We start from the raw sequence: 13,717 nt of genomic DNA, 5'->3' as shown, positions 1-13,717 counted from the left end.
GAAATGCAGCTCAGCAGAGCAGCGGCAGGAGCTGAGAAAGGGCAAGTGCTGCTGCAGGAATGTCACCCAACCTGAAGCACAGCGGGCTGTGCAGAGAGCTCTCAGAAGTGGAGCAGCAGGGACAGCACAGGTAGAGGTTTTGGCAGCTCGTTTGGGCAGTTCTGGGTCAGTGCAGAACTCCCTGTGCCTCTGGCAAAGCACAGCTCTGGGGGAAGCTGCCTGAGCTGTGGGGTTGGACTGAGTGACCTCCCGAGGTCATCCCAACCCCATTCTGTGATGAGAGCAAAGGGAATCTCCTGGGATTTCCCCCATTCCTCCTCATTCAGAAGTTTATTCAGCAGAGGGAAGAGCTGGTTTGCTGAAGAGGAAACAGGTGATAAAAGCGACAAGAAAATCATCATCAGAACAGCTCAGCCACGAATGTTCCTGCTGCACTGAGTTGCTATCAGGACATCAAAGGCTCCCCTTGGCTTCCCCAGAGAGGCTGTGTCCTGATGTTTCCCGGGGAGAACTGGACTGCACTGATGTTTCCTTGTAAAAAAACCATTCATTTCCCCTCCTTCAGTGAGCCAGGCCATGGCAACTGAGATCCCTGAGCACTGGTGAGCCTGTTTGGCCAGTTCTGTGCTGGAGAAGTGACTCAGTGCACATTATCACCTCACTGCATCGTGGCCACCACTGCTGCCAAACACCCCCAGGAGAAATCCTGCCCTCTGCTCTGGCACGGGCCCTGCCAGCATACCTGGAGATGTTTTCAGAATGGTTGGGGTTTTTTTTTTCCCTCTGGAGAGGAAAATATTGTGGTTTTCTACCTGAGCTGTGTAGGAGCCATGGGTGGGTTGGGACAATGAGGACAATGAGGACAAAGCCTCAGGCTGGAGAGGGCTGCAGGCTGTCTGCAGGAGGGTAGGAAAAAATAGGAAAGGATCCTGGAATTCCCTGGGTGATTGACCCAAACACAGCTCTATCTCTGCTAACACCTCCCAAATCCTCACCACACCAACATCCAGCTGCAGGAAGAGAATGTGCAAAAGGAATAAAGGTTTAATCCTTTCCTGGTAGATTTTCCCAGTCCCAAACTCAAACTGCCCATCCTCCAAGCTCCATCATCCCAAAAATCTACCACACCCCCACTATCAGAGGATCCACAACCCTTCTCAGAGTCCCACTGGAATGGCATTAATCCCACACCAAAGCTGCTCACTGAGCAGCACTGGGCTGCCAAGTCTGCTCCACACTTAACTCCTCACTCAAGTGGATTTTGTGCCCAGGGTCAGTGTGGAATTAAACTGACTGAAGTGAAGGGAAATCTCAGGAATAACCCAGGCTTGCAGAGATAATTTGCTGAAGCACTAAAGCAAAGAGCTCACTGCACACTTTGCCTTTTCTCAATGCTGCTGGTGGTGATGTTCCTTCACCCAGCCCTGCTCTCTGCTCCTGTGAGCCCTCGCTGAGAAAGTGCTGACAAAAAACTCCCAAAAATGAGGTGAATTTTCTGTCTGAGCTGTTCAACTCCAAGGAAAAAATCCCTTCCACAAAAATAACAAGGTTTTTGGTGAAAAAATCCAAAATGTTGTGTAAAGAAAATGCTTTTTCTCAGCATTTCACATGCTCTGATATCAACTTCCCTGCTGTAAAATCACTTCTGCTGTGAAAATGGTCAACTGGTTGATGTTTCAGGTGACTCAGAGCAGAGTTAATTATGTTAATGAGAACCAGGGAACACCAACCACACTTTTCATTGGGTCCATGCTGGAAATTTGTTCAGCTTTCAGGTTTTGCACTGTGTGCTTGCCCTGCCATCCCATCAGCTCTTTAACATAAGCAGTGTGAGAGTGAAAAATCATTGTTCTTATCACACTTTTGCTTCACTGTGAGGATCACTCCCTGCACGGTTTGGGATGGGGTGAAAATAAATAGGAATTTTTTAATTAACCAATTCATTTTTTCCACCAAATCTCCCCAATCAATTCATTTTTTCACCAAATTCACAGCGAATGTGTCAGGTAGACCCAGAGTGATGCCCTGAAGTGACAGCACCACTTTTTCCTTTTCCTCTGACCCCTGAATGTGTGGCCATGGCTATTCCCTGTCCCCAAGTGGCCAGTGACAAACAGTGGAGCCTTCAGCTCCCCCAGCCCACACTGGATTTGTCTCATTCTTCATCTTTAAAAGGGCTGGTGGGGAGAAAAAAATCCCTATTAAGGAAATGCTAAAAAGACTCTTAAAACTATAAACAAAATAAAAATAAATGCCACACACAGCTGTCATTTTATACAGCTGGAACCCTGGGCTGTGGGAGCTTTTCAAAGCCCACCCTTAAAATTCCTAGTTCTTCTGTCCATATTATTCCCATCCTGATGTTGCTCCCTGTGATTTACCCCAGCCTGGCGTCATTTCTCACATATTTCCTTTTGCAGATGCTTTTGGCCATGGGGCTGCAGTAAAGCAGGGAGAGCAGGCTGTGAGCAGCTAGATGAGTGAGGACAGAGCAGAGAGCAGAGCCTCCAGCAGCACGTGGTGCCTCCTTTGATGTGCCACCAGCAGCTCAGATAGGGCCAAGGCCAAGAGAAAGGGCCAGGAGAGCTGCCAGGGTTCTGATTTCTAGGATGAGGATGGGCTCCAAGAATAGTCCCCTTGTTCTCCAGAGGTCACAGGAGGAGAGGGGCAGGGGAGACAGAACACCACCCAGGATGGCTGTGTGACCAGAGGGACAAAGGTGTGATCAGAGGCACTAAGATGGGCTCAAGATCTGCTCCTGGCTCCAGGAAAGGCACAGAGTTTGATTTACAGATATTTGCTTTGTGCCTGCCGTGCCCTCAGACTGGAAACTGCCTGCAGTTCATGGGCTGAGAGTCACTGCTTGGAGCCACCAAAGGTCTGTCCTCATGGGGACAGGGACAGGGACAGGGACAGGGACAGGGACAGGGACAGGGACAGGGACAGGGATAGGGACAGGGACAGCTACAGACCAGCCTGTCCCTCTCTCCCTTTCCCTCCCTCTTTCTGCCATTTCCTCACCTTGTCACCCAGAAGGAAAACCGAGATGCCATTCGTTCCCTCACCTTGTCACCAAAAATCGAACTAGGCAGCTGCTAATTAGGAACCATTGCCTGCATGCTCCTCGTCTCTGATACCTTTAATTACAAGGTGGGGCTCTCAGCTCCACTTGCCTCCTCCCAGATCAGGAGAAGCTGGAGGCAATTCAGAGCTCACCTGGGACAGTTTTCCTTGCACAGAGCGCTGTGGGGACAACGTGCCAAGGCCAGATCCACATCTCTGTGCCACAATTACAGTGGCTGCTCTGCTGTCTGCACAAGTGGCACCCCTGCATTCCAGGCCTGCCTTAACTTTGCTCCAGTTTGGCCCTTTTGGGATAACGATGCCAGGCTTTGGGACACAGGGCAGTGCTGGTGGGTGGCATCACCCAGCCTTGTCCCCTGCCAGCCCTCTGCCCTCACCCCTGGGCACTCAGCAGGGCAAGGTTCAGCTGCCTGCAGCCCCTGCTGCTCCTTCCTCCTCCTCCTTTCCTTATCTGAGTCAATAAAATCACCCTGGGAGTCCTGGGAACCAGAGAAAAAAACTGGTCCAGTTTGCAGAATAGAAGCTTCTGCTCCACCTCACAGTCAAGCCTCAGGACAGGAATAGTGTGGGGCTGCCAGCAAAGAGATTATGGCATAAATCTATGGACAGGAATAGTGTGGGGCTGCCAGCAAAGAGATTATGGCATAAATTTATGGTTTTATATCAATCAACTCATGGTGGCTGAGCATGGTTGGATTGGGGACACAATGGAGTGTTCCCAGTGCCAGTGAGATTCTGGGCTCAGACATCACCAGCAGCCCTGGAAATAAAATCCCTGAATAAAGAAATAATAAATATAATAATAATAAATAAATAATAAAGATAATATTTAATAAATAATAAAAAAATAAAACAGAACCTGCACTGCAGAGCCTCACAGCTCAGGACACAGATATTTTCAACCCAAAGCCTAAAGACAGAAAGGATGCACTTGGAAAAAGGGAACCCTAAACATACCCTGCAGTAGGCAGGATGTGGACACAACCCACAATCACCAGTGCTGTTCTTGACCAGAGGCAGTCATGCAGCTCAGAATTGATCCTTAGTATTACCCTGAAGTCTGTGCACACTTTTAGGGTTAAAACAAGGCCAGCAACCATGCCAGATCCTGATTTTATCATATTGGAAACTGAACACATGTAATTATTGTATTCCTAACTCACTACCCAGCTGAGCAGGCTGGCTGCTCTGGTTCCAGCAGTAAGTGTGGATGTAACCCTGATTAACAGACAGATTAACATGGGCAGCAGAGTTTGGTGGTTCTAGAAAACCAGGTATTTCCCAGAAAACAGCACTGCCCTTATCTGCATGAGACAGATCTGTTTTCCCCATGGTTCCTTACAAAAACATCCATGCTGGCTGCAGAGTTTGAGTCCTGCAGAGTCACCAAGCCAGGACAAAAATCCATGCCACACAATCTTTATTTTATTTTGCCTTTCCTGTTCACAGAAGGGGAATTTTCTATGTGTAACTGCTAACAAACAAGAATCTTTGATCTCACCCTCTCCCTACATCATTCAAGCCCTTGCATCGACCAACAAACAAACCTCTGGATGGTTGGATCATGTCTGTCCTTTGGGAGATCTGTCAAAACTGGGATCAACAGCCCAGGAGGGACACAGCTGTGTGACAAGAGTTCCCTCAACTCCAGCCTTAGGGTTTACTGGAAATCATGTGCTTGAGGCTAGGAACTCCACCGAGGTTCACAACCCTTCCCATCATGGCCAGAAGTGGTCGTGTGATACTGAAATAGTGAAACTGTCTGAGTTTTCAACAGGAAATCTATTTCGGGACCGAGGAGGAGGACTCCTTAACCTTCCCCCTTGGACAGAATTGTTGGTGATCTCATCTCACTGCCTGGCTATCAGTGTCCTGGGCCAAACCCTCCTTCTGCTCTTGGCCTCCTGATCAGCTCCCAGAGCAGATGCAGGGACTAATTAAAGAAGCAGAGGCTGTGGTTTTGTGCTTCTTGCAGCTCTATATTCAGTAGCTGGTACATGACACCTCGTGAGCTGCTGCTTGTCTGTCTGGGAGCTGAGATGAAAGAAACATTCACCAAATAATCCAGGGGGATGGGATAGACTGAGCACTCCCTGCCAGGGCTGGTCCAGCAGATGGAGAAACAGAATCCAGTGCAGGATCCCAGATTCACGGGCAGCAGTTCCCAGGAATGCTATTGGGAAAAAAACCTGATCTCTGCTGGCTGGAAGGATTTCATACCTGAGATGATATCACCTGGAATTTGTAATCCTGGATTTTGCAAGAGGGCAGACTCTGGGCCCAAGCTGCACAGGCCTTTTCAAGCTTTATTCATGGCAGCAGATTTAATCCTATACCATATTTCAGAGGATGCAAGAGGCTAAAATGAAGTTGCCTTGGCTGAACACAGAGAAAAGAGCACAAGTGATTGCAGTGCCACTGGCCTGTCATTCATTATGCTCTCGAGAAATTTTACAAGGGACATCATTAAAAACAAAGCAAACTAACCTGTAATTTAGAAAAGAAACCTTCCCTTCCCCAGAGTTATTTATTAACCGGTTAAGAATTTGTCAAGCCCTTCTGAACTATTAACAAACAGTTGTTGAGGTTGGGGCACAATTCCAGGCCAAACTGCACCATTTAATGACACTGGAGGCTGAAATTTATTGCTCTCCTTGTGCAAACATGGATGTGCAGCTGCACACAACCACCTGTGCCCCAGGTCTGCAGGAGGAGCTCAGAGATTTGGGTTCTGCTCTCTGCAAACTGCTCCCAACACGCAGAGGGGATGCAGGAATGAGGCAGAAAAACACCCAGTGAGGACATTGCCAAACACCCAGTGCTGGGAGATGGATTTGACAGGGAGTCATGGGATGGTTTGGGGTGGAAGTGGCCTTGAAGATCATCTCATTCCACTCCTGCCATGGCAGGGAATCTTCCACCATCCCAGGTTGCTCCAAGCCCTGTCCAGCCTGGCCTTGGACACTGCCAGGGATCCAGGGGCAGCACAGCTTCTCTGGGAATTCCAGCCCAGGGTCTCCCCACCCTCACTGGAATAATTTCTTCCTAATATGTGATCTAAAGCAACTCTCTTATCTGTTTGGATATAGGAAATATACAGTTTATCTAGCAGGAAGCCAACAGAAATGCCAGGCATGGTAGAGCAAGTACTGGGAGAAATAATGACCAGGAAACCAAATCTCTCAGCCTTAATTGGTCACAAAAATTTGTCCTCGGGGGGTGGAAAAAAAAGCCACAAATGGCAACTGAAAGCTGTGATTCTCCCCCACCAGGTGTGCAGCCACCTTTTCACAGCACAGCTCTCAAATCAGAGCAGCAAATTTTCCACGATTGCTTCACAGGCTGGAAAAAAAAGGCTTGCCTGAAGCAGACGTTGAGGCTATCATAGCATGAGGAATTTTGGATAAATGTAATTATATATATAATATAATTACATAAAAATAAAAATAAAAATAAAAAAAAATAAAAATAAAAATAAAAAATATGAATATAAATATAAATATAAATATAAATATAAATATAAATATAAATATAAATATAAATATAATTTTTGGATAAAATATAATCTACTCTAAAAGCAAGCAGGTGAGTTTGCATCCCTGTAGATGCTTTTGAACCTGATGTTTCATTTCTTTCCATATCCTCCAGACCTCCCTCACATCAGGATATTGGAGTCTTTAGGATAAACCCACTCCTGGGTTTCACATATTTTGCTCAAATTTCCTTGTGGCTACAATCTGAGATCCTGAAAATACAACCAACTGGCCCAGTTTCATCCCATGTGCAATAACTGCTTGCGTGAGAGGGAAGAAAAACCAAGTGCAGTTTGTTTCTCACCAGACATGTGTCTCTATAAAATAAAAGGACTCAGTTCTTTCATACAAAACTCCTTGGGGCAAGGACGTGGCATTTGAGTTTTGTCTGTGGGCACAAAGCACATGGTTGATGTACCATAAAAATCAAGATTTTTCTCTTAACAAAATCCACCAAATGCAGAGGAATCAGCAATGCTGGAAAGCTGTGTTCTGACATTTCCTGCCCCCTGCCACTCTCATGGGTATCCTTTGGGCTGGCCCCAAATTAAAGCTGAAAAACATGCTCTGCCTCTTTCTTGTCAGTAATTTCTAAGGATTTGGAAGTTTCTGTCCTGGCTGGGGGACATAAATGATCTTTAATATCCTCTCCAAAGCCTGAATTAGGGCATTTCCACCATCCTGACTGGGAAAAATCTGCTTTACTTTCTCTTGTCCCTAGGAATCTCAAGCAACGTTGCATTTTGGCCACTGAGAATGTCCGTGGTGGAAAGCTGAATTTCCACCCAGATCCAGCTGTATCTGAGACTGACAACAACAAGCTGGAAGGAAACCTCACTGCAAATGTTACTGGAAGGATCTCAAGCCAACCAGATCTTTCAACACAAGAAAAACAAGCCAACTCCCAGCTGCAGGTGGAGATCAGATAAGGGAAAAGAAAAAAATATTGGGAGAAGAAGAAGCCTTTACATCATTTTGTGATTTTTTTTTAGTGTGGTGATCTTAGGTTTCACAATCAATCATGGCTTTTTTGGACACAATCAATGATGGCTTTTCTCAGAATCCTCCAGCTGAAGAATGCCCAGCCACACTCCTCTCACAAAATGGGTTTTCCTCCCCACCAGCTGGACTGTGCTCTTCTGAACTATGAACAATTATTCTTTTCCCCATTGATTTCATCCCTTCCCACTTGGAAAACATCAGCTTGTGGACTTCCTCTCCTCCCCAGGGGCCACGAGCCAGAACAGCTCTGCCTTGTTCACCTCCTCCTCCCAAATCAGCATCAATCCTTCCCATCAGCACTGAGGACAGCCTGGAAACACAACTTCTTCACCAAGCACAAGTCCCAGAGACTCCCTTTTGGACTCTGGGATGGTCAGGAGAGAACACACCAGGCCAGGATGCTCTCCTTGCCTGTTCCACAGATCCTATAACCTCCTGGAATCAGGTTTTTTTCCTGGATCTGGGAACATCCCCTGGAATGGGGAGTCAATTTTTGGGATGCAGTTGTTGAAGAGGCACAAGGTGAGCTGAAATCCAGCTGATCATTTTTGATAGTTTGCTAAACACATGCAGTGTGCCAACCCAAAACAAAGGACAAAGATGTCATTGTGGGTGACAAAGAGGTTGTTTTAGTATCATTCAAACAACAGCCACATCTCCCATGTGCAGTTTCCTCCTGGAAATAGTTGCTCCCTGGTGTGTCTCACACAAATACCCACATGGAAACACTTCCAGTCCTCCTTTTCTCTCCTTCCTAAATGCATTCAGAAAACAAATTTCTTTTTCCCTTACGTTTTGTCTGTGGGTGCTCAGCAGAAATATTTGTTTTGCACTCCTGTGCTCTCCTCATGCCTGGAGCCATGATTTTGCACTCTGGTTGGTATGGTGTCACCCAGCAATGCACATGGGTCCAGGTGAGGCCTCTTATTTTATTTAATTTAGATTTTTCAAACTGTCAATTCCATTTCCTTAACTGAAAACACATTTTATTGGCCATTGCCTTTCAGCTTTCAGTGGTGAACAATCCTGAAATGGTTGGGATTTGTCCCAGCACGAGCTACCCCACTGAAATATTCTTCCCCAAAAGAAATGTCATTATATCAGCTATCAGATATCATCATATCATCGTTATATTCAACAAAATAAATTGTCCCATTGGCTCCAGGTGCCTGCCCAGTCTGTGAATTTGGCTACACTGCTTGCTAGCTGGAAATAGGGATGGACAGGCAAAAGGCCTGGCAAATATTCCATGGAATACTGAAAATAACCATCAAGCTCTTCTCCTTCACTAGAGTTTGTTTGCCTCGTGGCCATGAGTGTTCAAAATGTTAAAAATCTCCATGTTATGCAAAATCTTTGGGAGATGGGGATGCCAACTGAGCACAGACAGAAAGAACACAGACTTTCCATGGCCAAAGTCTCCCAGTTCCTGAGGACAGAGCCTAAAACCAGCTGGAGCCCACAGCCTGCTCCTCCTCCACCAGGATTAACCCCAAGGGCTGCTCTGCTCTGCTCTGCTCTGCTCCTTGGAATTCCCTTTTGTTTTGCTAACAGAGTGAAAAATGAAAAGCGGCACCGACATCAGCGCATTTCCCCAATTTCCCTGGATGCTGCTGGAGGTGAATCCATGCATGTGAGACTCAGGAACACCATGTCAATCCCACAGGCAGTCTGTGGGGTGAGGTTGGGAGGGAAGGTCTCGTTACAGAACTGGGTTTGGGATCCATGTGGATATCTGGGAGCTGGCGGGCAGCAGAGCAGCCTTTCCTCAGCCTGATAGCACAGTGAGTAAGCACTGAGGCAAAGAAAGCTCCCAGCTGGTGTGACAGAGAGGGAAGAATCTGGAAAAGCAAGAAAAGTTCCCCCACACCCTCGTCGGAAAGGACTTTGTGCTCATTCAGTCAGAATTCGCTGTTGATTTCCACCAGCTCGGGGTGAGCTGGGGGACATGGGCCGAGACAGGAATCACCTCGGGGCTTGAGTCACACCTGGCTGTGCTCAGAGGGTTTTACAAGGCAGTGAGAGCTGTGCTAGATGACCTCAGGCTGTTCCCAAAGCCCTCACCGAGACAGATCTCTGTGTGATGTTGCTGATAGCCCTGACTCACGCCCTGCCCAGGATGTCTGAGTGGCTGTGCAGCCCCAGGAGCTGCTGACCCCACCTGCCAGCTCCAGTGTGATGCCTAAAATGCTGGTAAAAATTGAGATGCAGACACTGCAGTATAGGGAAAAGGGTATTACCTTGGTTTGATAGGATCCCAGGTGCACCACGATGAAAAGAGAGTGACGGTACCACCCAGTATACAATTTATGGACCTCATAGATTAGCATACTTGTCTCAAATTCCCCAATAAGAAACCTAACAAATGAAGGAATTGCCCCCTTATTCAAATTAACTCCCCCAAAAAAGGTTACAACTTAGTTTACAAAAACATGTCCCAGGGATGGGGCTATTTCAAGGCTGGTGCTTCATGTTCATGAGATTTTGGAGATTGTTTCGTCTTCTCCAAAGAATTCTGAACAAAGCTAGAGTACAAGGGTTATAAACATGTGGGGCTAAAATACAGGGAGTAAAAAGTACAGGAATGGGAAAGGGTAAAAAGGATATAAAGAGAGAATAAAAGTATCATGAAAAAGGACAAAAAAACCCATCAGGCATCAATGGCACCTCAATGACAAGGATTACCTACAAGAATTCCTGCTACAGTTCACAGATCTGTGCAAAGCACCTGGAAAGGTTTGCTTGAAACTCTGCAATTAAATCAGGCACCCTACAGTATCACCATGCAGCAGGGATCTGGGGCAGTGATGTTCAGATTTCAGCCCTACAAACATTCACAGAATCCCAGAATGTTTGGGTTGGAAGTGACCTTAAAGCCCATCTCATCCCACCCCAGTCTGACACCACCTCAGACCCTCTGCTGAGACTCCAAAAATCCAGACCTTCCGCTTGCAGACCATTCTCTGTGTTATTTTTACTTCGCTCCCTAATAAGACAGACCTTCATCCATCAAAAGAAAACCCTTTTCTGCACATATTTATCCCTAATCCCCTGCCAGGCCTTCAGAAAGCGTTGCTGTGGAGACTGAGAATGGTCAGAAGCTCCAGCGTGGCTCAAAGGAAAGGACTGAGGTTGTGCTGAACCCATTCTGACTGTGAGGGTGAAGCTCTGCTATAGGGGATGAACTTCTGGGCTGAGATGTGGAATTTGGGGACACACCAGGTGCTCTCAGGTGGCCCCAGAGTGGGACAAAACCTGCCCAGCCATGGCTCAGTGATCTGAGCAAAGCAGGGGTTGGGACTGGAGGATCTTTAAGGTCCCTTCCAACCAAATTCCATGATTTTGTGATTCCAACATCCCTTGAAGGTAATGCCAGGCTTTCCACTGTGCTTTGAGTGACAGCAAAAGCCAAGTCTTCTCTTCCACTCTGGTGCTTTGAATTACCAGAGTTTCCCTCAGGGGAAGAAGAAATCTGATTAAATTCCCTGTTAGGAAAGGGACCAAAGGAAACATGGGCTCTGAAACCCTCTCAGTCTTTTGAGGGAAGGTGGATGTCTTTACCTCTGTGATGGTGCTCAGATCTGGGAAAGGAAAAGGGGAGAAAAAAAAAGATCTTTTAAAGACTGATTTCAAAATCAAGACCCATGATCTTGTTACCAAGGTATTTAGGATGTTAAAAAAGACAGACTTCTGTGGGTGGAAACGAGCAAAAAGATCAACTGAGCTTCCAGTTCCATGTAGCTGCCTTCAGCAGAATACAGCATGAGAAGGGGGGAAAAATTCCCCATGAAAGGAATGCAGAAGATGAAAGGAAGCTGGCTGGGAAGGAGAATGATCACCAGAACATCATCTGCTCCTTAACAGCAGGCTGAAGGCTGCACAGCTTCTTTTTAGGAATTGCCATAGCCTAGGAAGTATCTTGAATAACCTAAAAAGATAGATAAGAATACATGCATATAAAATATATATACACCCCGAGATAGATCCAGAGAGGATATATCCTATATATGAGGACAGATCCCTGCAGCCTTTGAGGCTCAGAGCCAACTCACTTCCTGCTGTGCTCAGTCACTGAAGCTCCCCAGCTCTCAGGACTCCAGAACTGCTAAAATTGGGCAGCTCCACATCTCCATTTTAACTCCATCCCCTTTCCTGAAGCAGCAGAATGCAAGAGGGACCCAGCTGAGGAGCCACCTCCTCTCCTGGCACACGGGAGCAGCTCTGGGAACCACGGAGCCCATCTTGGATGTTCCCACAGAAAGGATGCAGGCTGCAAAATGGGAGCTGTTGCTTGGCTGGAGCTCAAGAGGAAAAGCAGAGGCAGCTGTTTGGTGCTCTGCATCACAGCAGGAAGCTCTGAGCCCCCTGCAAAGTGCCTCAGGTGGGTTTGGGGTGGATGTGTTTCCAGACTGGGGTGGCACAAGCCCCAGGCTGCACCTTGAGGCAGCTGCAAAATGCCAAAAAATTAACAGGTCAAAGACATACCCAGTCAGAGACTCAGTTTTAATGCTGGGCCATTGAAAATCCCAGCTCCTGAAAGCACAAACTGTTGTGATTTGACACAAAATCGTGATATGCACAAGGCCAGTGGAAAACTGTATGGAGTTTTTCCATGGTTCTTAATGGCACTGGGTCTGAACAAAGGTTACTGATGGCATTGAGTTCATCAACACGAGATTTAATTTGACAGGAGGAGAGGGAACAGCCTCAGGCTGGGCCAGGGGAGGCTCAGCTTGGACAGCAGCAGGAATTTCTCCATGGAAAGGGTGCTCAGGCCTTGGCAGGAGCTGCCCAGGGAGGTTTGCAGTCCCCATCCCTGCAGGTGGCACTGAGTGCTCTGGGCTGGGGACAAGGTGGGGATGAGGCACAGCTTGGATTTGATGGTCTTGGAGGGTTTTCCAGCCTAAATGATTCTGGGATTCTCTGAAGGGTGCTGTGATTTCTCTCTCTCTGAGCAGATACTGTGGAGCTCCGAGGGGATCCCTCCAAGCCAGCAAATCAACACCTCCACCCCCAGCAGACTCTTCCTCAGCAGAACCAGGCAGGTGATCCCCACACCCCTCTCTCCTGCACGACACAGTCTCTGCAAGGGCACAACCCTCCCACTGCTCCCCACCGAGCACAAAGCCAGCTCTGTCAGCTCCCAGGGACATCCTGTCCTCACCCTCGGGGAGACACTGCCAGACAGAGTGGGCTCGAGTGAAGACACATGAAGGAGAGAACATCCTCACTGCTTTCCAACCTGCAAATCCTGCCATCTCCAGCTCTGACAGCAAGGAGAGTCTATTTTTCCCTTAATTCCCAACACTGACATATTTTTCCCCCTATATTTAGTGGCCACAGTACCTGGCACTCACTGTGCTGTCATGAGCAGCTCTGTTACATGGCAGAACAGTGGGAACGTGGAGTTTTCCTCTGTTTGGGTTTTTTTTTTTTCCCCCTTCCTCTTCCCTTCTTCCCAAAACACTCACACAATTTCTTGCCACATAATCCTTCCTCCCTCCTGGGCAATGCCATCAGCTGTCATCCTGCATCATGTGCTTCTGCCTTCTCTGGATCACTCACACCCCCCACACCACTTTCCCCAGGTCTGTCACAGTTATTAAAACCTCATAACAAGCTGCTTTGCATTTAATCCCATCTGTCATCAGATCCTGTTGAAACACCGAGAATTACCACTTTAATGTGACTACTTCCTAAGATGTGACAGCTTTCCTCCACGGATCTCAAAGAGCTCTGCAGGAGGAGCTGAGCATCCCTGAGCTCCTTTTTTTTCTGTGGGATAATTGAGACAGGAGGAAATAGGGCAAAATGAACAACCCAATGCCAGGAGACACGAGAAAAACCACTGAGATCCATAAATCCCAGCCTGGATTTGTGACCATTACACTGAGCTGCCTACAGTTCATAGGATCACCTCTCTGTGAGGAAAGATCCCCTTTTCCCCAGCACAGGAGGGACATGGAGCTGCTGGAGTCCACCAGGATGATTCCAGGGGTGGAACACTTCCTCTGTGAGGAAAAGCTAAGAGAATTTGGAATGTTCAGCCTGGCAAAGAGAAACTTAGAGAGGACCTAATTGTGACCTACAGTGCCTGA

General features: G+C 47.3%; 1 protein-coding gene and 1 long non-coding RNA gene across 3 annotated transcripts in view; both read right to left on the bottom strand.

Moving 5' to 3' along the window:
• Positions 1 to 13,717, bottom strand: part of NEURL1B (neuralized E3 ubiquitin protein ligase 1B) — a 119,214-nt gene that overhangs the window by 46,485 nt on the left and 59,012 nt on the right. The window lies entirely within an intron of this gene.
• On the bottom strand, positions 11,283 to 13,358 carry LOC146431398 (uncharacterized). 2 transcript variants are annotated; one of them, XR_014854835.1, is made up of 3 exons: positions 12,966 to 13,358; positions 11,672 to 12,066; positions 11,283 to 11,547 (listed from the first exon to the last, which is right to left on the bottom strand). It is a non-coding gene; the product is annotated as an uncharacterized LOC146431398 (long non-coding RNA). The 2 variants fall into 2 exon arrangements; XR_014854836.1 differs by having other exon boundaries at positions 13,091 to 13,358.

Source organism: Lichenostomus cassidix, chromosome 13, assembly GCF_008360975.1.
Source record: "Lichenostomus cassidix isolate B80296 chromosome 13, HeHo_3.0, whole genome shotgun sequence".
Lineage (NCBI taxonomy): Eukaryota > Metazoa > Chordata > Aves > Passeriformes > Meliphagidae > Lichenostomus > Lichenostomus cassidix.
Note: the sequence above shows the minus strand (reverse complement) of the source record. Positions and strands in the feature narration are given on the sequence as shown.